Source organism: Crinia signifera, chromosome 2, assembly GCF_055691185.1.
Source record: "Crinia signifera chromosome 2, ASM5569118v1, whole genome shotgun sequence".
In the NCBI taxonomy this organism is placed as follows: Eukaryota; Metazoa; Chordata; class Amphibia; order Anura; family Myobatrachidae; genus Crinia; species Crinia signifera.
Window position 1 is genome coordinate 134,416,740 of NC_139218.1, and position 24,560 is coordinate 134,441,299.

The window sequence follows — 24,560 nt, forward strand, 5'->3', positions numbered from 1 at the left end:
TTGCCCCAATTCTTTCCTTTTAGTAAGATACTCATAACTAAGGGGTCGTATTATTAGGCTATACAAACAATACAAGGACTAGATCACTTGCATGAAGGACATAACGTACTTTTCTAAAGTGAACACATATTTGATGACCTCTGTTCTCCTGTATTAGGATGTGTTTTGCACTTTCATCCCATGTGGTAATACTTCTAAAGTTATTTAGAACATGTAAATGAGCGAGTTCTTTTCCCATGATGCACATACAAACAGATGGATAGGTTGGCCCGGTATGTCAAATACACCTAGAAATGATGGCATACGATGCTGTACTAATTTGTACTCAAAAGGTTTGTCTTATTGTTCACTGTTTGTAATGTTCAGAGCATGTACAGTAAATATGAATCTTAGAACTTTAGCATCTCTTTTCTTTGCTGTTTAAATTAAAAACAGACCATTATTAAATGGAAGGTGTACACAGGAGGGGATGCTAGTGAGCAGAAATACATTCTACAAGCTGTAACTGCCAAATAAAGACTTCATTGTGCTCCCTTTTTCCCCCACCTTATGGGATTCTGTCTTTATCCCCTCCTTTACACTCCTCTCGCACTTTCCCCCTAGCCTTCTCGCTCCCTCTCCCATCCTTCTCCCTAAATCTCTTCTCTTGTCCATCTCTCTACCCCTCCCTTCTTCCTTGTGTCCCAGAAAACTCAGAAATCTGCTCACAGAGAACTGGACTCAATAGAGTGATAAAGGAGAAAAGGAGGGAGGAGAGAAAGAGAGAAACTGAGGGGGAGAGCTAAATATTTTCTTGGGAATAAAGCCCACCTGTATACAGCCAGCAGCAGCCATAATAGGCTCTCTCACAGGTAAGAGGTCTGTCTTTTCTGTGATGCTGTTTCACATCATAGACCTGGAAAAAGTGTGCAATCTGATTTCATGATTCAGTGGTGCAGTGAAATAGCCCTGCATGTTTTAAGTAGAGACATCCCATTAATAAACTGCAGTGTACTCTGAGAGGAGCCAAGCAGCGCTGTTACGCTCTATGCCACAAAAGTAGAGCTGTTTCTTAAGGTAACACCTAGAGTTACAGTATTGCCCAGAGAATATTCCTTTGGCCAGCTACCCACAGCTCTACCCTTAGGTTCTGATGGATGCATTTCTAAAGGATGTGGGAATGTGTGTTGACCATGGCATTTCTAATGAATAATGTATCAATAATAATAGGCCTTGTCCAGTTTATTTAATATTTTAAACTGTTGCATAGTATTTCTGCACTAACTTTTCACAGTTCAATTTCTAATGTCGAATTGTCATTTAATGTATCTAGACAGCATCAAAAAGTCATTATTTGTCTTAGATGTAAGATTACGATGTATTTATCATAATGGAAAATATATTACTAAGTCATTTTTTTACTTGAGTCTTGGTCATAACTTATAAAGTTCACTATGTTATGTAATCTAAGGGCTGTTTAATGACCGGGTAACTGCACTTACTCCATTAAAACAAAGAATGAGGGGTAAATTTACTATAGCTTCTTAAATTGAAAAGAGGGGATTTTTCCCATAGCAACCAATCAGATTATATGATTTCTCTATTGCATCCTAGAAAATTATATAATCTGATTGGTTGATATGGTCAACATTGCCTCTTTTCATTGATAGTAGCTTAATATACCTCTAAGATAACAATAGCAGTCCTTTCAACACAGGTGGGTATTTAGGAAAGCCTGGAGAGAGATACAATTGGGAGAGATGGAGTACAACCAATGAGCTACTGGCTGTCATTTTAAAGCACAGACTGTAAAGTAGAAGGCAGAAGCTGATTGCCTTGTACTATATCTCTCTACATGTTTTGATAAATATCCCCCTTAGAAATAATAGACATTAAGAAAATGTATCTAATGCCATAGAACATTGTTGTATTCTTTTCCTATATGTAAAAGTCTGCAATCCTCACACATATTGCATTGTCATTTACTGTAAATTGGATTTCTGAAAGTCTGCTTTTCATAGGAAATATGTTCCTGTCCCAATCACAACCTTATGTCACCAATCTTCTGCTCTGATAAAATGATAAAACTTACATTTGTGAATATGATCAGTCTGCCTCGTCTACTCATCACTTTGTAGTCTGAATGTTATGGGCATACACACTGGGCGATATGAGGGCTATTCTAAGCGATCTGGCAGATTGCTTAGAAATTAAGCACGGATTGCTCCGTGTGGTCCCGCGTGTCGCCATCGCCTGACTAGATTTATACTGCATGCAGTACAAATCTAGTCATCACCAGTGTTCTCTCAGATTCTGACAGATCAGACATTGCTGTGTGCTGAGCGATCTGTACTGAACGATCTGTGTTTAACTAGATAGCTCGGGGCTGTAGTCGTACACCATAATGTATGTTACAAACCTCAGAGGTGTTGTTATCATTTATAGGAGTGAGCTCATTATAAACACACTGTATCTTTCTGTCAGACTAATCCAGTGTTGTAGCAGGTGTACACTGAAGGCACCCTTTCCCTACACCTGGCAATGGGCATATGTGATGTCATAACATTACTCAGACAGCAAAGGGGGTAATAGAGATCAAGAAGATGGCTGCAGTTTCCATGCAGCAGGATGTTTCTGCTGGCACCATGCAAGGTAGAAGATGGTAGCAGGGTGCCTCTGCCGGGTGCCACTGGGGTAATGACGAATCACCCCAATTTTCTTGGGGCCACTGTAAAAGTCGCATAATCTTTGTAATGAAAGACTTGCATAACTTAGGGTTGGCCACGGACCATCGATGATTCAAAATCATCAATGGTTTATGGCCGATGTTGAATACTTTTGACATTGAGAGAGGAGAGCCAGATGGTTTCCATCCATCGATAACACAGCAAAACCAATGTGTTTTTTTTTTTTCAAGGTTCCGGGACACGGAGCATAGCTCTGTTCCCGACAACCCTGAAGCCATGCCTGTGCATTCTGATTGGCCCACGGGCCAGTCAGTCAAAGAAAATGGATGACCATCAATAGGTAAAACTATAAATAACCAACCATCACTCTGGCCCTTATTCTGGTTGGTGCGGTCAAGCCGCATATGCGGCTCCGACCGCACCAGACGTATCCCCGCCCACACTACGGATCGCCACGGCCGTCCGTACACGGACGGCTGGCGATCCGCACGAAAATGGTGGAGGCGTACGCCTCCACCATGGTGGGAGCTGCCCCCTGCATTCGATGGTCGACGACCATCGAAGGCAGGTCCGCACGCCGCGGCAGCTCCCGCAAGCTGAGACCACACGGACAATCGTCCGTGTGGTAGCTTGTATGGGGGCTGAAAGCTGACATCCGCCGACGTCAGCTTTCCGCCCCCATGAGTGGCGTCATGCCCTCATTACCATGCGTACGCCCCGCGTTTGCATGGGAACGCCCATGAAACGCGGGGCGTACACATAGGGAAATGAGGGGATGAAGCCCCTCACGCCCCTATACGCCCCCTTTGCGGCGGACGAAATCCGTCTGCGGCGAAGGGGGCTGCACATGCGCAGATTGACCTCTGCGCATGTGCAGAAGAAAAACATCGGCGGTACGGCCGCACGCGGGCCGTACCGCACGAATCAAAATAAGGGCCATAGTTTGCAAACACAACCTAGTTTGCTAGCATAACTATGCATAAAGATAGATGATCACATGGGTTTTATGTCAATTTTGTTTCTTCATCACTTGACTGAGGGTTCAGAAAAAAAAGCAGATTAATACAAGAATCTAAAACAATGTAAGAGGTCAAACAGAACAATGTAAGAGGTCAAACAGAAAGCTGTTGTAATGTGTTATAGAATATGTACCTGTTGTTTCGTTCCATATACTGGTGCAATTCTTACAACCTACTGTACTCCTACTCTGTGTGCTATTGCAATTCCAATTCATTTATGTTTATGTATATTTAAAACAACATCTACATTAGTCATGTCTATGACAGGCCCACGTTCACATTTTTCAGCGAGGCAGAGTTAGTCCCATAGCTTGGAGTTTAATGCAAGCACCACGTGAGCCGGATTTTGCAGCTTGTACTGCATTCAGAACACAAGCAGAGCATGATCAGAGGGAATGTATACATGAATATTCTGTCTCAAGAAACACATGCATAGCATTAATATACTTGTGACTGAACTAGGGCAATGCAGGTACCAAGGGGGACTCTGGAACATTAAAGAGGGAAGCCCAATTTCAGGAAAACTCCACTCCATGATAGGGAGATTTAAACACAGATTAAGAATAATATGCAGTATTAGTTTACATAAACTGAACAAGGTAGTGGTTCCCAAGCACCTGTTTCTGGATTTCACATTAAGAAACTCTTGGCCCAGAGGCAGGGGTATAACTAAAGAGGGTACAAGGGATGCCCTTGCTATGGGGCCCAGAGACTTAGCAGGGCCTTGACCAAGGTTAGGCTCTAAAGTTGCATACTAATTTCACATCGGAGCCTTAATTGTGTGACATTACATTTTCAAGAGGAGAGGAGAGTAGTTTTCTGCTCAATGTTGACCTCTGCTATTTTGAGAACTGCTTAGGGCTAGTTGTAATGAGCTTCAAAAAGTGATAAAATGGAGAGTGATAAATAGCCAGCCAACCAGCTCCTAACTGCCATGTTACAGGCTAAGTTTGAAAAATAACAGGAAGGAGCTGATTGGCTGATTGTTTATCACTCTTCACTTTATCACTATTTGAAGCTTGATACATCTGGCCCATAATCTGATCGTCTCACGCGCACGAATGTCCCAGTCTTCAATGGTGGGGCAGCAGCATCCTGCCCGTCTCCTCTTCAGGGAGATGGGTAGGGTTAGGGGGGTTGGGGCGACGAGGGGGACCAGCGGTGGCGGGGGAGGCGGCGGGGCAAGCTCCATTGCCACGGGGCATGCGAGCGTCTTATGTGCACGCCCCGTGGCGGGAGCCGACGGCTGGCGGGGGCTGGCGAAAGTATCGTCACTCCCTGCAAATAAAAAGCTGGCTTCATCTGTATAGTGGGTTCATAAAATAAACTAAGGCACTACTATGGGGCATAACATTAATAGGGCACTGCTCATACTTGCCTACCCTACCGCATTTACCCCCCTGGAGCCACAAAATTCTAATGCCAGAATTCGTAGCTCTTCGGAGAGGGGCTGGACTAAAATTACACAATTTGCATAGTTTCAGCTGCTTGCATCCATGCTGCCTGCAGTTCGCCGGCTCCTCGATTTTGTGGAAGTTCAATAAAATCCAGGTTCTGGAGGGATACACACATAGGATTCTAATACTTTGGTTTATTCTTTCAAATCTTGTGAATATATAGCATTTGTAATATACTCAAGTGGATTTTATTGAACTTCCACTAAATCGAGGAGCCGAGTTAAAGGGACCTACTAACAGCTAAAACTCATTATACAGTATGACACAAAAACAAGAAAACTATTGGCGCTAGACCCGGGAAACACAGTGTCTTATTTGTAGATATTTTTTAAGCGTAGACCATATACTGTATACTGCTGCGTGCAAACACTTTTAGAATTATGTATACACCCGCAGCAGGTTCTAGCAGCGTTCATAAAGGAAATGCCTATTTTCAAGGGTTGCAAAAACACAAAAAACACATAAAACGCGCTGGAAACAATATATAAAAATATACTAAAAATATTTATTACACTAAAAATCACTGGCCAGTGATAGTACAGTTCCTGGGTCAGTTCCTACCCAGTGAGTAATAGTTTATTGTGTCGCTGTGATCCCTGGGATTCTCTCCATACATTTTATTGGATTTTATGTGCTTTTTATGTCTTGATTAAAAACTGTATTTCACTATGTTATACATATGATTTTATGTTTACATGGGCCACCATTGATGTACCCATATTGAAAGGAGGGAAGAAAAGAACATCTTAAACACTGGTTAAGTAATGTGCCATTTGTGTTGTCAATAACATGATTAATAGTATACTGTATGTATGGTAGGCGGAGAGTGATTAGGTACATACGGAGCCTCTGCCTGCATTCCGGATGCTGGGATTGGTCATTTTTTTATGAACTCCATATTTGGCAAGGAAAGTGTCATGCATAACAGAAAAGGGTCAAACCCAAACTGATGCCACACGGTTTAAACACACACTTCTCACTGTCACTATCAAAGGTCCCAGACCAAACCACTTAAACTAGCCTCAGATCATTCTTTCACTTCTATCAAACTGTAAAGTTGGAAGTATGCATTTGTGCTGAAGTATTCACTTGGCATCTATCAAACCCAGACACATTAGTAAGGCTGCCAGTTGTTAAAGCATCATTTGTCACTCCAAAGAACACATTGCACTGCATTTTCACTTCCAGAGTCCACTAAAGATGTGCTTTAAACCATCCAGCCAACACGTAGCATTGTGAATGGTGATCTAGGTTCATATGAGGATGCTTGGCCATGGTAACCCAATCCATGAAGCTCAGTAAAGATGCTGAATTCAGTAGTGGGTGCTGCATGCACCATACCCGTCAGCACAGCAGTTTCATTCTTGTGTGGCCTACCATTGTGCAGCAACACTTTAGGAAAGATTCAAATAGCAGAGGCCCTTATTCAGATCTGATTGCAGTACAAATTTGTTCTCAAATTGGGCAATGTGCAGGGCATGTGCACTGCAGGTGGGGCAGATGTTACATATGCAGAGAGAGTTAGGTTTGTGTGAGTTATTTTGTTTCTGTGCAGGGTAAATACTGGCTGCATTATTTTTACACCGGAATTTAGATTTCAGTTTCTAACACAATCCACCCAAATGTAACTCTCTCTGCACATGTTACATCTGCCCCACCTGCAGTGCATATGGTTTTGCCCATTTCGAGAACAAATTGGTACTGCAATCAGATCTGAATAAGGGCCAGCAGAGTTATGTATCCTGTGGATATGCTCTGGGTGTGACTATTCAATTATTCTGTAATTTAACATGTGGTAAACCTGCAGTTTATGTGGGTTAACCCTTATTTTCCGGGTTAAGTGCCTTATTAACCCCTTCCCGACATTTGACGTACATGTACGTCATGGTCGGGAAGTACTTCCCGACATTTGACGTACATGTACGTCATGGCTTCTAACTGTCACTGCGTCTAGAGACGCAGTGACAGTTAGGTGATGTCTGCTGTCCCTGACAGCAGACATCCCCCCTCGTCGCCCAGGGGGGGCAGGGGTGCCCCCCCCGGTCGGCGATCGCTGTGATTGGCTGTTCAAATGTGAACAGCCAATCACAGCTATTTCTGTGTTACCGGCGGCTATGCCGCTCGGTAACACAGAAATCGGTGGTGATCGGTGCAGCACCGATCACCACCGATCCGCAGACACCCCCTCCCACCCCCCCGGCAGCTCACCGTCCAGGGCAGCAGCACCCGGCAGTCGCAGCCGGAGCGCACGCAGCGTGCGCTCCCCCCGCCCACCCCCGTACCCACAGCAGCAGCAGCAGCAGCAGCATGAGCTGCTAAAAATAAAAATAAATGAAATCAGCTGAATTTTATATATATATATATATATATATATATATATACACATGTGTATTTGTGTGTGTGTATATATATGTGTGTATACATATATATATATATATATATATATATATATATATACACACACACATATATATATATGTGTGTATATATATATATAGCGATGGGGACCGGCACTTGGACTGATGGGAAGCAATAGGGAAGGTGCCTTCCACGAGATATAATATATAAGCGAATTGATCCAGGTGACTGGAAAAATAGGAGGCGGCACTCAACTTGTAAGAAGGTATATTCACATCAAAAACATCGTGATAAAAAACAGCATGTGCGTCAACAGTTTCGGAGCTGGCGCTCCTTCATCAGGACAGCTGAATTGTGCAGCATAGCATCAAACCAAACATGGTGCAAAAACGAACAATTGTGACAAGGATTATACAGTATAAATAGCATAGAAGTGCACTTACGTGATTGATGCGCCGTGCTGAGACCGGAGGCCGGCATCCGGCGGGGGAGAGAACCACATGACCTGCAGCGTCAGCGTGGTAGTCAGGGTAACCCGCTGGCGTCTCCTCCGGCTGTCAGACGGCGGCTGTAGTGGGACAATAGGGAATGCGCGTTGCTGAACAGCATACAGACGCATTCTGGTGTATTTTACGTGAGAGCTATAAAAAGTGAAAAATACAAAATTAGAAAAAAATCTATTAAAAAACAAGGACTGGCTAATAATATTTAGTTAATAGTGGGCATATAGTACCGTTAATATGCGACGCATCAATCACTGTACATGTTACCTGGGTCGACATGATATATGTCAACACATGCAAAGAAGTACATTACATTTGTGAATATATGTAGCATTAGAACATATCAATGTATATAAACGGAACATTGTAATCACTAATAGTGGAAACCACCTATAAATGAATGAAGATAAAACTAGTTTTGCCCGTGAACTTGTTGAACTAACCTGGCTTTTTTGATGATATTATCTATATTTTATATTTGCTTTATTAAAAAAAGCTTAAAGAGATATGTAACCGTGGCTACAATATATTCTCTGTTTATGACAAAAGGAAAGGGAACCGATTTTTATCTCTGCTGAATAGGTATGTTTCTTATGACAGAAAGTATTTAGGAATAGGTTGAAATTTTCAAAAAAAGATGTTAAGGGAAGTTTTTTCATTAAGGCCGTGTGGTGCTGCGGTGTCAAGGACATGGATCCAATATGTTTCCCGTTGCAACAGACGTTTGTGGCGGTCTCCACCGCGTGCTGGCATTGGGACATGTTCAATAATTTGGTAGCGTAAACTCGCTAACGTATGTTGGTGGGCCTTAAAGTGGCGGGCGACCGGTTGGTCGATGTCTTTGCCTGCTAAGCAGTTTCTTATGGCAGATCGATGTGCCGCTGCCCTTTCTTTGAAGGGGCGACTGGTCTGGCCGACATAGTAGAGGCCACACATACATTTAATGATATATATCACAAATGGAGTACTGCATGTGACTACTTGCTTTATAGAATGTTTATGGCCAGATCTTGGGTGTTTGAAGAAGGAACCTGTATCAAGGTATCGGCAGGCCTCACAATTGGGGCATCTATAGCACCCTGGTGCTTTGTTGTGTGAACCACTAGGTAGAATTGGTGTTAGGTTTGTTTTAACCAAAATATCGCGGATATTACGGCCTCTCTTGAAGCTAGGCATCAAGGAGGTCTGGGCGAACACTGGTAGATCTTTATCAGAGGTGACCAGTGGCCATGTGGCATTAAGGACACGTGGTAGTGCCGCACTGGTAGACGAAAAAGTGGTCACAAAAGGTATTTTTCTTTTAAGGTCCTTGGGTTTGCTGGCCGATAGTAGATCGGACCGTGGAATGTTTAATACTTCCAACTTCTGTTTTTTTAGTAGTCGGTAGTCATACCCTCGTTCTAGAAATTTATTTACAATAAGATCAAGGGCCTGGTCCAGCTGGTCATGATCACTAGTAATCCGTGCAATTCTTAGCATTTGAGAACGCGGTAGGCCTCTTTTGAGGCTGGGGGCGTGGTGGCTGCTGTGGTGCAGTAACGTGTTCCGATCAGTTGTCTTTGAGAACACTGTAGTTTTAATGCAACCATCATTCAAATGAATGGACACATCCAAGTAATCAATTTTAAAGGGGTTGCACTGCATGGTAAGTTTAATGGGGTTGTCTAAACGATTGATGTCGGTAATGAGAGATGACAACTCCTCTTGGGTGCCTCCCCAAATCATTAAAAGGTCGTCAATATAACGTGCATAAAATAAAATATACCTGCTAATATTGATGTCTGTAAAGAAAAAATTAAATTCCTGTGAAAACATATATACATTTGCTAGCGACGGGGCCACATTGGACCCCATCGCACATCCGGTCAGCTGTAAATAAAAATTACCGTTATGCAAAAAATAATTTTTTGTAAGTATGAATTCCAATAAAGACAAAAATAAAGGTATATGCAAACGATCAAACTTATTAGAAATGAGAAAAGCACGCATGACTGACAGACCCTCGGCATGGGGGATGACTGTATATAGGTTTGAAACGTCCATAGTACTTAGCAAAGCAGTGGTTGGGATGTTGTCCAGGAGGTTTAATTTGTTTAATAATTGGGTGGTGTCCTTTAAGAAATATGGCTGGGACATGACAACAGGCTGGATCAGGGTATCTAGGAATTGTGAGATGGGTTGACAGAGGGAACCGCGTGCAGAAATAATGGGACGGACCGGTGGGTTATTGCTGTCTTTGTGTATCTTTGGAATGGAGTAAATGACTGGGGTAATGGGGAAATCAGAGGATAATGACTTTAAGACTTTGGTGCTGATATGGCCTTCTTCATTGGCAATCTTGAGGATCTGGTCAAGTTCTTTCTTAAAGCTGACAGTAGGGTCACCTGGTAATTTTCTATACGTTTTGGCATCCGCCAAATGAAGGTCCAAGTTACAGACATATTGGGCACGATCCTGGATAACTATCCCGCCCCCTTTGTCCGCCGGACGGATAATTATGTCCTGTCGATTCGATAAAGCTTGTAACGCTTGATGTTCCTGTTTGGACAGGTTACGATGGTGATCTGGTTGTACTGCGTTCAATTGGCTAATTGAACCATCCAGTAAACGCGAAAAGCTTTTCAATGACGGGTTTTGGGAGGGCGGGTCGAAAGTAGATTTGCTGTGGGACCGAAGGAAATCTTGATGTATGTCCGGAGTAGCATTTGGGGCCTGGAATTGAAAAAATTCTTTGATACGTAAATTCCGATTAAGTCGATGTAAATCGATTTTCCACTCTATTTCCTTGTGTCGAGTGGTAGGTACGAATGATAAGCCTCGTGATAATACATCGTATTCGGTGGAGGTCAAGGGTGTTGAAGAAAGATTGAAAATTAATTTTTCGGTTTGTTTATGGGCGGTTTTGTGGAGCCTTTCCGTTTGCCCTCCACGACGAGTGGGGCCGGAGCTGGGCCTCGGGCTCTGGTGGCTCGCCCTAAAGGGATGCTGGTTGATGTAGTGGGGTCATCTGAGTCCGGGAAATTAAAGTCACTGTCGCTGTTAGACCCAGCGGGGTCTCTCCGATTTTTCCACTGGGTTCTGGGGCGGTTTTTGAACCTAGGGTTGCTAGGTTGAGTTCCGCTTAACCAGCGGTAGACTCTGGACTCTTCATAGTCACTTTGGACTGTAAGTAGTTTCTTCTTTTTGAAGCGCTCCAGATCCTGTTTGTATGTTATTATTTGTGACTCTAATTTCGACCATAAAGCAGTGTGTTTTTTGTCCTCCAAGGTGCTTTGATGTAGGGACTTGAAGGTGTCAATTTTGGCTCTGGTGGTTTGTAGGGACTTGCCTGCCTCCTCAATCACCAGGACCATTAAGTCCAAACTACAAACTACATGTACGTCAAATGTCGGGAAGTACTTCCCGACCATGACGTACATGTACGTCAAATGTCGGGAAGGGGTTAATAAGGCACTTAACCCGGAAAATAAGGGTTAACCCACATAAACTGCACATATATACACATATATACATATACATACACACACACACACACACATATATATACATAGATATTCCCGACATATGACGTATATATACGTCATGGTCGGGAGGTACTTCCCGACCGAAGACGTATATATACGTCATGGTTTTACTGTCACCGCGTCTATAGACGCGGTGACAGTTTGGAGATGTCTGCTGTCCCTGACAGCAGACATCCCCCCTCGCGGCGATCGCTGCGATTGGCTGTTCAAATGTGAACAGCCAATTGCAGCGTTTTCTGTGTTACCGGCGGCTAAGCCGCTCGGTAACACAGTGATCGGTGCTGTACAGCACCGATCACCACCGATCGCCAGCCCCCCCCCCCTCCCACCCGGCAGCCCCCCTCCCTCCCACCCACCCGGCTGCCGCAGCGCCAGCACCGCTCCCACCCCCCCGCCAGCCGCAGCGCCAGCCCCCATCCCAAAGCTGGTGACCAAAATGGGGTCACTTGTGGGGGGGTTCCACTGTATTGGTGCTTCGGGGGTCTTGCTAATGCGACATAGCACCCACCATTCATTCCACCACCAAAAATCACTCCTTCCCTTCTGAGTCCTGCCATGCACCCAACTGGTATTTTTTGGTCACATGTGAGGCATTGCCGTACTCGGGAGAAATTGGGGCACAGATTTTGGGGTGCTTTGTCTCCTTCATTCCTTGTGAAAATTAAAAATTTTGAGCCAGAACTGCATTTTTCTGTAAAAAATTAAATTTTTTTACAGAAAAATGCAGTTCTGGCTCAAAATTTTTAATTTTCACAAGGTATGAAGGAGAAAAAGCACCCCAAAATCTGTGCCCCAATTTCTCCCGAGTACGGCAATGCCTCACATGTGACCAAAAAATACCAGTTGGGTGCATGGCAGGACTCAGAAGGGAAGGAGTGATTTTTGGATTTTGCAGCACAGATTCTGGTTGAATGACCCCCGAAACACCCATACAGTGGAACCCCCCCACAAGTGACCCCATTTTGCAAACTACACCCTTCAGGGAATTCATCAAGGGGTATAGTGTACATTTCAAACCCCCCGGGGTTTCACCAATTTTGATACAACTGAGCTGTGAAAATGAAAAATTTATTTTTTTCATTTTCACTGCCCAGTTGTACCACAATTGGTGAAACCCCTGGGGGTTTGAAATGTACACTATACCCCTTGATGAATTCCCTGAAGGGTGTAGTTTGCAAAATGGGGTCACTTGTGGGGGGGTACCTAACTTTTAGCATTTTATGGTGCCTAGAAACCTACATGGTGCCTAAAAAATAATCTCATAAAAAGGAGGCTCCAAAATCAAGTAGGTGCTCCTTCTATTATGAAGCCTGTGGTTTGGTCACCGTGCATACTAGGGCCACATATAGGATATTTATGAAAACCAAAGAATTGGGGGAATCAATTTTTAGTCACATTTCTCTAGTAAAATCTACTGTGTTCCTTAGAAAAATGTATTAAAATTGAAAATCCGAAAAAAAAATGAAATTTTGAAATTTCACCTACACTTTGTTTTAATTCCTGTGAAACACCTAAAGGGTTAACAAACTTCCAAAATGCTGTTTTGAATACTGTGAGGGGTGCAGTTTTTGAAATGGCATCATTTATGGGGGTGTCTCACATACAAGTCCCTCAAAGTCACATCATAACTGACCTGGTCCCTAAAAAAATCAGTGTTTGAAATTTTCTTGAAAATTTGAGAATTTGCTATTCATATTTTAAGCCTCCTAGTGTCCAAAAAAATGAAAATGAGGTTGAAATAATGATGGAAACATAAAGTAGACATATGGTCTATGTTAGTTATTCACTATTTTGAGTGGTAAGATTATTTGTCTCACAAGCAGAAAATTTAACATTTTGCAAATCGCAAAATTTTCCATTTTTTCACGATATTTTGGTATTTTTCACAAAAAAACACAGACTGTATCGACGAAAATTTACCACTAACTTGAAGTACAATGTGTCACGAAAAAACAATCTCAAAATCACTGGGATAAGTAAAAGCAAAAAAAAGTTATCCCCACTTAAGTGAGACATGTCAGAATTGAAAAAAAGGGCTCTGTCAGGAAGGCAAAAACAGGCTCTGTCAGGAAGGGGTTAAATGTTACACCTTATTAAATAGTTCTGGGCTTGAGCACACTGCTGCTTATTGAATAACTGGCAGTGTTTGGGGTAAGGCAGATGAGCTGTTCTGTAGGGCACGTAAAAAAAAAAAAAGATTTATTTTGGCACACTACTGTATATATCTAGCAAAAAAATAAAGGCCAGGGAAGAATGAAAAGCCTAACAACTTACCTCAGAGAGAAGTCAACACAACGGGCTATGCAAAGTCAACAAGGGAATGCCATAGATCTTCTTCTGCATGTATTCTGATTGACAATTGTAAAACATACAGTAGTGCCTCCCACAACTATACCTGACTAGCTGCTGGCTATACTATACCAAGCCTGCTGATCTAATGATAACAGCAATAACACAATAATGCCCCTTTCAGACCGCACTTTAAAAACGGTATATTGCCGTTTTTTTACCGTTTCAAAACGGTAATGTGTGCGGTCTGAAAGGTGCAGGACCACTTAACCGGTTAGAAAAAAACGTTTTTTCTAACCGGTTAAAATGCAGGGTCCTACCCGTTTCAGAACCGGTATTTTAGGCTCAAAATCGGTTCTGAAACGGTATTTAGGACCCAGCCAATGAGCTGGGTCCTAAATTCAGCACAGTGAATACTTAATGAGCGCTCATTAAGTATTCACAGCACTGGAGCCCCCCCCCCGCGCGCGTGTCGGCGCCCCCCCCCCCGCGTGTCGGCGCCCCCCCGTGTCGACTTACCCCGTGCCGGTATCTCCGTTGTGGTTCCCGGCACTGCAGCTCAGTATGCTCGGAAAGCACTTATGAAAAAAGTGTCTTTCAGAAAATGGCTGCCCCCATACGAAAGACAGTTTTTTTAAACAGGGTTTCCTATGGGGAAGCCATTTTCTGGAAGACGCTTTTTTCATAAGTGCTTTCCGAGCATACTGAGCTGCAGTGCCGGGATCCACAACGGAGGTACCGGCACGGGGTAAGTCGACACGGGGGGGGCGCCGACACGCGGGGGGGCCGTCGACACGTGCGGGGGCGTCGACACGCTCCCGGTCGACACGTGCGAGGGGGGGGGAGGAGGGGGGAGCTGCACGGAGGGGAGGGCTGAAGGCTGCACTGGCTTTGACCCTGTATTTGAAAGTTTCCAAAAACGGGTCTGCCAGTGTCAAAAAATCGGCACTTAAGCGGTAATATACCGTTTAAGTGCTGCGGTGTGAAAGGGGTTTTATCTGGCAGTGGCGTAACCAGCAAATTTGCTCCCCCCTGCCAAAATAAATTCTGCGCCCCCCCCTTTTTTTTTTTTAATGCCAGCAGCCCCCGGGGAACAAGCAGAGTGGGCAACGCCGCCTGGGGATCAGGGGAAGCTGGACACGTGTGACAGATCCCCCGGCAGGGCATAATAGCCAGCGGAGGTGAGCGCTTTTCAGGCTAACGCTCTCTCTCCCCCTCCTGCTTACCGCATCCAGCCAGGTCCTTACAGCCGACTGGTACACAGCATTGTACATTCCCCGCCTGGGAGCACGATCGGAATACACAGCAGCGCTGCGTGCACGCTGGAAGGGCAGCGGGCATGGATGAAGGGGGAGCGCTGTCTGTGTGAGGACGTTTAGTGAACTTGTCACTGCATCCTCACACAGACAGCCAGAGAGCGCTCCCCTTTCCACGATACCCGCTGCCCTTCCAGCTTACACGCATCGCTGCTGTGTATTCCCTGCTCCCAGGCGGCGAATATACAATGCTGTGTACCAGTCGGCCGACAGGGAAAACACTCTGAACCTGCGCCCCGGTGCCGCCTGCTCCCCCCCGCCATCGCTGGGGCTGCGGACCCCAATTTACGCCACTGTGGCAGACCCGTTTTTGGAAACGTTTCCAAATACAGGGTCAAAGCCAGAGATGCGGTCTGAAAGCAGCATAAGTGCACTGCTCCCAACATCTACAAATTATCTGATCAGCTACAGCACAACTGAAAGCGACTGTTGTGTATGTTGTGTTGTGTTAATAAGTGATAATACAGATAACAATAGATTCAGGGCTTCATCCTCTTCTTTCTTCATCCCCACCTGAACAACAATGGGAAACTGTAATCTCTCTATCTAAATATTCACTGTACATAGTTTACCAAAGATCCCCCTTGACCACTGCCTGTACTGCCTGCTTTACATATGTAAACAGTGCCTCCGCTCTGAGGGGAGTGTAGTGTATACAGGGGTAGTATATGGTGGCATGTGCAGTGTACATAAGGGGAGGGAGTCCTGAACAATGGCCATCTGCAACACTACGGATTTGAGGAGCAGCTTTTGCCTTTTAAATATATAGCTGTTACTTATATGGAACTACAAGGATCCTGCAACGCCTTGCCTAGGGTGCTGAAAAGCCTTACACTAGCCCTGCTCTGGCCTCTGATTGGACAAGAGTATTTTTTTAGATTGTCTACATCCATTGCCAAAGACCCCAGATTCTTAGCAAACATGGCTCCTCCAGGTGGAGTTCATCTACAAGCATGTCTACAACAATATCTACTGTAAAGCTCCATTGGAAGAGCAGCGGTCACACGTGCTTCCCACTGTGCACCACACAGGTGCTGCTGTACATGCAGGGGTCCCTCAGGGCTTGGAGCCCGGAGGCTGGAAGTTACGCCTCTGCTTTATCGTCCAGTACTTGGCCTATGCTTGTATGCTTCCTCTGTCCCCTGTTCCACATAGTCTCTAAGGAGCCATAAAGACCAGTTGTGGCTGCTGCTTCATACATATGGAAGCATAAGACCCTTTTGTCCACATATACATTATAAATATGTATATTTTCCAGAAAATAGATAGGCATGTCACTGCTTTGATGACAATACTTTGAGACAAGCAGGGCCGGCTCTACCATTAGGCAGCTGCCTAGGGCGCCAGGATCTGGGGGGGGGGGGGGGGGGCGCCACCAAGTCTATTAAGGATGTCTATGAGGATCCTTGTTGTAATTAATGCAGGTGACATTAAGTACCCCCATACTTTCCCTTGAGGCATACTTCCTTACTTTGCTGCCCCCTCCTCCTTGTACTATATTGTAGGTGGCAAAGGGGGCCTCCAGGGAAAGCAGGGGACTTGCCCACCTTCCCGAGGTGGGGCTGGGAGGACCACCCAATTTTTTGGGAGCCTCCCTGCCATTCCAGAATGTTGGTCAAGTATGTCTTAAGGGGTTGGAAAGTGGGTATTGGTGGCAATATGGGGGAGAGGGGGGTGCAGTAAGTTGAAGTTTTGCCTAGGGTGCTGTGAAGCCTTACACCGGCCCTGGAGACAAGGGCTGATTGATATATATTTATTTATGTCTGTCTAGAATTGGTAAGTGAATGACATGCCTGTTGGCAGTTAACTGTAATTCCATAATGGACGGGTGGGGCAGAAAAGTGGGTCGTCATTCCTATCTCCTCACATGTTGTATATAGAGTTACAAAGTGTCCTAGGAGACAAATGTTTGCAACTATGTCATATAGTACAATGAAATATATAGTCCTAGTTACATGACAAAAATGAAATATATACCTTATTTAAAAGAAGACATCTGTGACTAAAAAGCAACACATATGTATACAGTTTAATGCTGCCAAGCATTACATAATCCCTCAGCAGGCTAACTTCCCATTCTCCAAACACAGATAGAATATACAAGGAGTGCTTGCTGTAAAACTGTCCAATTTGCCTTCAATAACTGTTAGTTACAGGTCAATTCATAGATAGGCAGCATTAACAGAAGTGTAATATTCATGTATTAGGTCCCACTCCAGCTAGTTTCTTTGAAGCGTCTTCCTGGATCTTGTAACTAGTTTCTTCTCACTTTCCATAAATTTTTACTGAGTCTGGAAATGTTTGTGTGATTTGGCTGAGAGTAATAGCACTTGTGAGAGCCAGATCAGGAGAATCCATGGTAACAGAGCTAAGCGTTAGCTCTTGATCCCTGAAAACTGTAGGAGGGGTCTAGAAGGGCTAGACATGGACTTGGGGAATTGTACAAAGTGTGAGAGCTTGATGAGCACACACAGGAAAGTGACATATGCGTTATATGTCAAAAGGTAAACAATCGATTGAAAACAGATGTTTTCATCCTGATTCATAAAATAAGCATGTCATTCTGACACTGATGCCAAAGGAAAGTGAGGAAGGAAAACAAGATATACTGTATTTATTAGGAGGAAAGTTATGTATATGTTTTGATTGAAAATAATGAAAGGGAGTTTAAGTGACAGAGACTATCTCTATAGAATAAATAGCAGCGCCTTAAATATATAAGACCACAAAACTTAGATCTAAACAATGAGCTTGGTGACGTAATTCTAAATGCTGCTCCCCCAGCCAAAAAAGTTCCTGGCGCCCGCATAGCATTTTTGTCAAACAAACAGGACTGTTTCTAGGCAGTATGGGTCCCAGTGTGAACAGTAAAAATGATCCCCCCCTATAGATATTTTAAAAATAATGAATTTGCACACCCCTATGGCGTGAGAAGGCCGATAAGACGGTGAACGTGTCAGGTATCCTGCCCACATTGCATGTTTTGGACTGATCTGGAACAGCCTCACATGTCATCAACCAACATTGGACCCACATTCTATTTGGAATAGGACTTTAGCCACCACCTAGCTTGACCACAGCCGCAGTGCACTCCCTCATTTCAGGACAATAACTCAGCCCTACATGTCCAGGCTTTCCTGGGAGGAATAAGGACACCATGGTCTTCAACAAAAGTGGACGGTAATACAACATCCTTCTACAATTTACTGTGTTTTGGTCCCCTGAGGCATACTGGAACAGGCAGCATTAATTGCCCCCCATGCATGAGGCCTTAACTTGCATTACCCTTATATACCAATTTGAGTGCTCCCCCAAATAGCCACTCATTATATTATTATATTAAATTTGCATATATCTTAATGTAAAATCAGTTCAATCTTTTTATTTATTCTTTATTGTTCATTTTTTTACATTTTATATATCTTCTTACAGCATAACTGTCAGCACTGCTATCCCCAACCTTTTCTCTCATTCTAAAAAAAGGGTGTGTATCCTAACTGCAAGCGGTGTGGCTTTGCAGGAAAAGAATACCTGGCTTACCTCAGTTTTGCAACCTGCACACCCAGACTTTGGCCACTGTAGGAAAAATAAATGTCTGTTTCATGGCCCTTTTTTGGCATTTTTGCTCCTTCTAGTTACACATTATGCCATCCACAATAATTCCCATTACACATTATGCCCAAAGGTGTAACTACCATAGGGTGCTCAGAGCTTTGGGGGCCTATCTTCCCTCTGTAAGTTATATGTGCTACAGTATATGCATTTATCACTATTAGTTGATACATAGGGGCCCTAACAAACTTTCGCTATGGAGCCTTTATGAACACCTAGTAACACCCTTGATTATGTCATACACCATTTTGCCCACATTATGCCACACATTGCAATTCCCATTATTTTCCCTAACAGGCAAGCACAGTCTTTATTTTACTTTATTTTATTTATTTTAACCCTTTTCTATTATTAATCAATTTTACAAGCGCTCCCATTTTTAACTAAAAACCTATTACACATTATGCCAAACATTCTAATTTCCAATACACGTTGGGCCTTATTCTAGTTCACTCTTTCTGACAAAATCCTTCTTAGATGGACAAAACCATGCCTGCAGGGGGGCAGATGTAAAATGTGCAGAGATAATTAGATTTGGGTGAGTTATTTTGTTTCTCTTCAGGGTAAATACTGACTGATTTATTTTTACACTGCAATATAGATCTCACTTTGAAGTAAAACCCCACCCAAATCTAATTCTCTCTGCACAAGTAACATCTGCCCCACCTGCAGTGCACTTGGTTTTGTTAATTTAAGAAGGATTTTTTCAGAAAGAGTGAACTAGAATAAGGCCCATTATGCCACATACCATAATGCCCATTACACATTATTCAACACACCATAATGCCCAATACACAGTATGATACACACAAATGCCCATTATACTTTGCCACACACCCCAATTCCAATTACGTATTTTGCCACACACCGTAATATAGTAACATATTAATTAAGGTTGAAAAAAAGATGTTAGTCCATTGAGTTCAACCTATTTGACTGTAACTACTGAGTTGAGTAAGTCCTATCTATAGGATTACCTTTATGGCCAAAAATGTATTCAGTTTTGATTTAAATTCATTAACAGTAGTTGCTGTAACCACCCCCACCGACAATGGGCGGTATTCAATGAGCCTGATTCGCCATGTTTTTATGGCGAATTTGTGCTGTTTGGTGAATTTTTGACTAAAACGGTGAATCACCCTATTCAATGACCAGATGGCGAATACATTTGAAGGTTTTTTTCGCCATGATTCACCGAGTAGCAATCGCTTTCTTTTTATGGAGAAGTGGAATGTGAACTTTTAAAATAAAGTGTTTTGTTTTTTACATTTGGTGTAAAAAAATCAGGAATTTTATTCTGAGGAGGGGCATGCTATTTTTATTCATGTGCTGTAAGCACATGAATATATATTTAATTTAAAAAAATATATATATATATATATTTTTTTACACAGCAGCCAGCAGGGGGCGCCGGAGCCGAGCCGCTCATTAGATATTCATATATTCACTGCACCCGATCGTTACATATGCACAATCGGGTGTAGTGAATATACCCGGTCCCCTGCTGGCACCCCCGGGGGGCAGCCTGTGCTGCCTGGCACCCGGGGAGCCCACCTCCCCCCCACATACGCTCTGGGGCAGGCAAAGAGACTTCCATCTCCCTGCCTGCCACCGTCCTCAGGCTCCCTGCGGCGTTCGCCGCAGGAGCTCATATTCGCCGGTCAGGGGCAGCGAGCCCCTGACTCGAGGCTCCGGAACGTGGCGAATGTGCAGCGAATCCTAAACAGGATTCGCTGCACCTCGCCGGTATTCACATTGAATACCGCCCAATGAGTTCCAGAATTTTACTGCTCTAATTATGAAGAATCCTCTTCTTAATTCAGTATGGAATCAGAATGATAATACAATAAAGGACTTAATTCAGTATGGGTCATTATGAGACTGAAAGAAAAAATGTCCCATGCAAAGTTGCAAATGCAACGCATGCGCACAATGTAAATGGTATGCATGTGCAAATCTTTCGATAATCGCTCGATTTGCCAATATTGTAATTAGCGATCCATGCTGAGTAACCCCAAATGTATTATAGAGTAGGACAGGACAGAAAATTAAAAAACTAGGGCTAAATATGCAATACTAGGAGAAGCCAAGAGAGGAGATGCATTATGCCACCTTCAGAGTATGGGGCTAAACTTTTAGGTCATGAGGCCAACCTCATCACGGGGAAATTGGTGCAGGCCTGTGGGCGGGACTTAAACTGTTCAATTTGCTTAATTTAGCCACATACCTCAACATAGTGCAGTGACTCCAGTTATCTTTCCACCCTTCCTCACTAGGAAGTGAGACTACATGAAAAATTGTGAGGTTCCCACTACTTCTGGGGTAAAGAGGTAAGTATGTCGACCTTTTTCATGTCAACATTTTCCATGTCGACAGATTGCTATTGCTGACCTAATGCACGGCGACCTTTTTCATGTGTCGATATTTTGACTGTCGACCTAATTACTGTAAACCCTATGACACATACCTTAGGAGAGAACATTTAAGGAAATTAAAATGGGTACAACCACACTGTCTGCATGTTAAGGTCCATACACACTGGGCGACTATGCCCAGCGTGTATGGACAGCGATGATCATTTACATCATTGGGGGGAGAGTCGCTCAGTGCATACACACTGAGCGGCTTTCCCCCTGCCCGGCGCCGATGGAGGGGGGGGGGGGGGGCGGCTTTGCATAGCGCAGTGCCATGTAAAGCCGTTCTCAAAGCTGCTCATCTGCTGGTATAACCAGCACTTGATCGGCTTTCCCAGCGATGTTGCGAGAGCACGCAGCAGTACCACTCACCACTCATCTCCGGGACATACACTGGATGGCTTTGAGCTGAATGACGCTCAAACCTGCTGTTTTGAGCGACTTTCAGCTCAAAGTTGCCCAGTGTGTATGGGCCTCTACATATCACTGAATTCAGATAGTTGGCAGCAAGGAAATTTCTTCTGACAGGCCTCCAAACCTTCCTCTGCCTCCCCTCTCTTTCTCCTCAAGTCCTCTCCTCCGATTCTCGGAGTCAGTGGCGTATTTATAATGAGTGCAATGTGCGCAATGCACACGGGCCCATAAGTCCAAGGGAGGCCCACACCACACACGCTGCACCCCTTTTTTAAATGCTTACCCTCCAGAGCCCAGCGACAGATGCAGCAGAGCTTCAGAAATCACCTGGAGAAATGGTTGCCATGCCATATTTCTGGCAATCTGTGCATGTGCAATGGAGTCTGAGTGCTCTAGTGCTCAGACACCCCACAGCTGCTGGTGTCAAAATTGTTGGAAAAAGTAGCGCTCTAATGTTCAGACCCTGCTACTCCTGGCAGAGAGGAGGGGCCCGACTGGAGGAGGCTGCACACATGCCTCCTCTCTTAAAGTTCCCCCGCTTGTCCAAGCCTGTTATACAGGTTGAGTAACCCTTATCTGAAATGCTCGGGACCACGAGCATTTTGGATAAGGGATTTTTCTGGATTTTGGAATATTGTTTTTTTAACATACTTACATGGTCCCCTGATAATGCCCCAATGGTCCCCTGACATCCACAATGTCCCCAGGCATCTACGGCAGCCTTCAGGATTCTCTTCAGCGGTCCCAGGAATGCATTGCGTGAGTTTGCAGGCGCACTTGTGCAATGCACCCCATGAACCAGAGATGCCACTGAAGCCTGCTGTGGACATCGGGGGATGTGGTAAGTATGAAAAAAGGGGCAGGGGAGGAAAAAAAACAACAAACAACAAAAAATATTCTGAAAAACCATAGTTTTTGGAATATTTTGGCTTTTGGATTTACAGATACGGGAAACTCAACCTGTACCATGTTCACACCAAAACTAAGACACAGGGGGTTATTCTAGTTCATTCTTTCGGACAAAATCCTTCTTAGATGGACAAAACCATGTGCACTGCGGGTGGGGCAGATGTAACTTGTGCAGAGAGAATTAGATTTGGGTGGGGTTTTTCTTCAAAGTGAGATCTATATTGCAGTGTTAAATCATGCAGTCAGTATTTACCCTGCACAGAAACAAAATAACTCACCCAAATCTAATTCTCTCTGCACATGTTACATCTGCCCCCCTGCAGTGCACATGGTTTTGTCCATCTAAGAAGGATTTTGTCAGAAAGAATGAACTAGAATAAACCCCACAGTTCTGCAAGTTGTTTAATGTGTTGGTGTGAAAGGGTTAACCCAGGTTGTGTGTCCTAGATCCAAAACCCTAACCACAAGTGTCGAACACGAGAGTGGGTAAACTGCAGTGTGAAAGGTTTAACTTGGGTTACTATAACCGGCTTTCATTAATGAATCAGAGTTTTGTCTCCAACTATCCTGGATTTCTAAAGCACCAACATGATCTGTGACAACTGATGCTAAGTGCACTCTCGCTGTATGCCACCCAGCCAGTAATCGGAGGTTTGGTAAATATAGTTCCAATTAACTGCTTTTTCTAATATCACCATCTTTGGTAAGCTACCTAAAAATTTTACATTATGTTTCATCCTTATAATTATGCCCATTTCGCATTATGCCACACACCATAATCAGAGGTGTGGCTATTTGATATGGTGCCTGGACCAAGGGTATGTTTCAGCATACCCCTAATAATTTTTTTCTTATTGTAATGCCCCTTGCACATTATGCAATACACCTCATTATGGCCCTTATTCTGATTGACGCGGACTTTACCGCGTACTTACGGATCGCGTCTTTATGGCGTCTGCGCATGCGTGGAGAACGCTACGCGCATGTGCCACGCCTTGACTCGGTACCAGTTCGGGCAAATCCCGTCCAAAACTGTTCACCGCTATCAGTCGGGAAATAGGGGCGTATTATGGGCGTCATGCGGAATGACACATGGGCGTAGTTTCAAAGTGGGCAAAACGGGGCGGAAACATGGGCGGACACGGGGGAGTACACTTATGTTGGGGGGCGTACATTCGGAAACCACTCCGAATGCACGCGATCAAAAAGGGCAGAAATGTGCGGTGTCCACAAGTGTACTATTGCTTTGCGGACACCACTCGTTCATGCGGTAGGCGAACGTACGCCTAATGACTACAACCATTAACACCTGAACCCAATAGAATCTACTCCTTTACTCATTACTCACTAATAGGACGCTTGTCAGTGCTTTAATTGAAACCATTGCACTTCAATTGCTGTAAGGGGTAATGTGTGCAATGCATGTGTTAGGCATGCTTGTAAGGATATATTGGCATCTAATTGATTCCAATTCAAAATAAGAAGTTTTTTATGAGGATAGGTAATTGAATAAGTGGGTCATGTGATGTATAGCAGAAGATACTTCATAGTGGGTTGTTTGGCGTAAATACTCCGCTTACGTGCGGTAGCACCGCTTGGCTCCCGTTCGGATGCGGTATTCCCGAGCATACTCTGTAATACTCTGTAATACCGTGCCGAATCGGAGTGTTTCTCCCGCACACGCATGCTTTGTAGGTCGTCCGTAAACACGCCCTGTTCTTAAAGAGTGAGTCCGTCCGAATGCGGAGGACCCGTGGGCGTTTCTACGGACAATGGCCGCACGCGGCAAAACACCGTGGCGTGCGGACCGCACCGTAAGAATGCGGGAATATCCGCACCGATCAGAATAAGGGCCTATGTCACATACCATAATGCCCTTACACATTATGCCACACAAACCACAATGCCACACAAACCATAATGTTCATTGCATATTATGCCACACAAAATGTAATGCCCTTTACACATTATGCCACACAAACTGCAATGCTGATTAAACATTATTCACACTTTAAGTCATACACATAAAAATGACCCTTACAAATGATGCCCCATAGTAAGGCTTTTACTTGTTCATTG

At 44.0% G+C, this 24,560-nt stretch overlaps 1 protein-coding gene across 1 annotated transcript in view; it reads left to right on the forward strand.

The window, feature by feature from the left end:
• The first annotated feature begins 611 nt into the window (after nt 1-611).
• Nucleotides 612-24,560, forward strand: part of PRELP (proline and arginine rich end leucine rich repeat protein) — a 79,622-nt gene continuing 55,673 nt past the window's right edge. The window contains exon 1 of the mRNA XM_083172852.1: nt 612-851. The gene's annotated coding sequence lies outside the window, so the exon portion shown is untranslated. The remainder of the gene's footprint in view (nt 852-24,560) is intronic.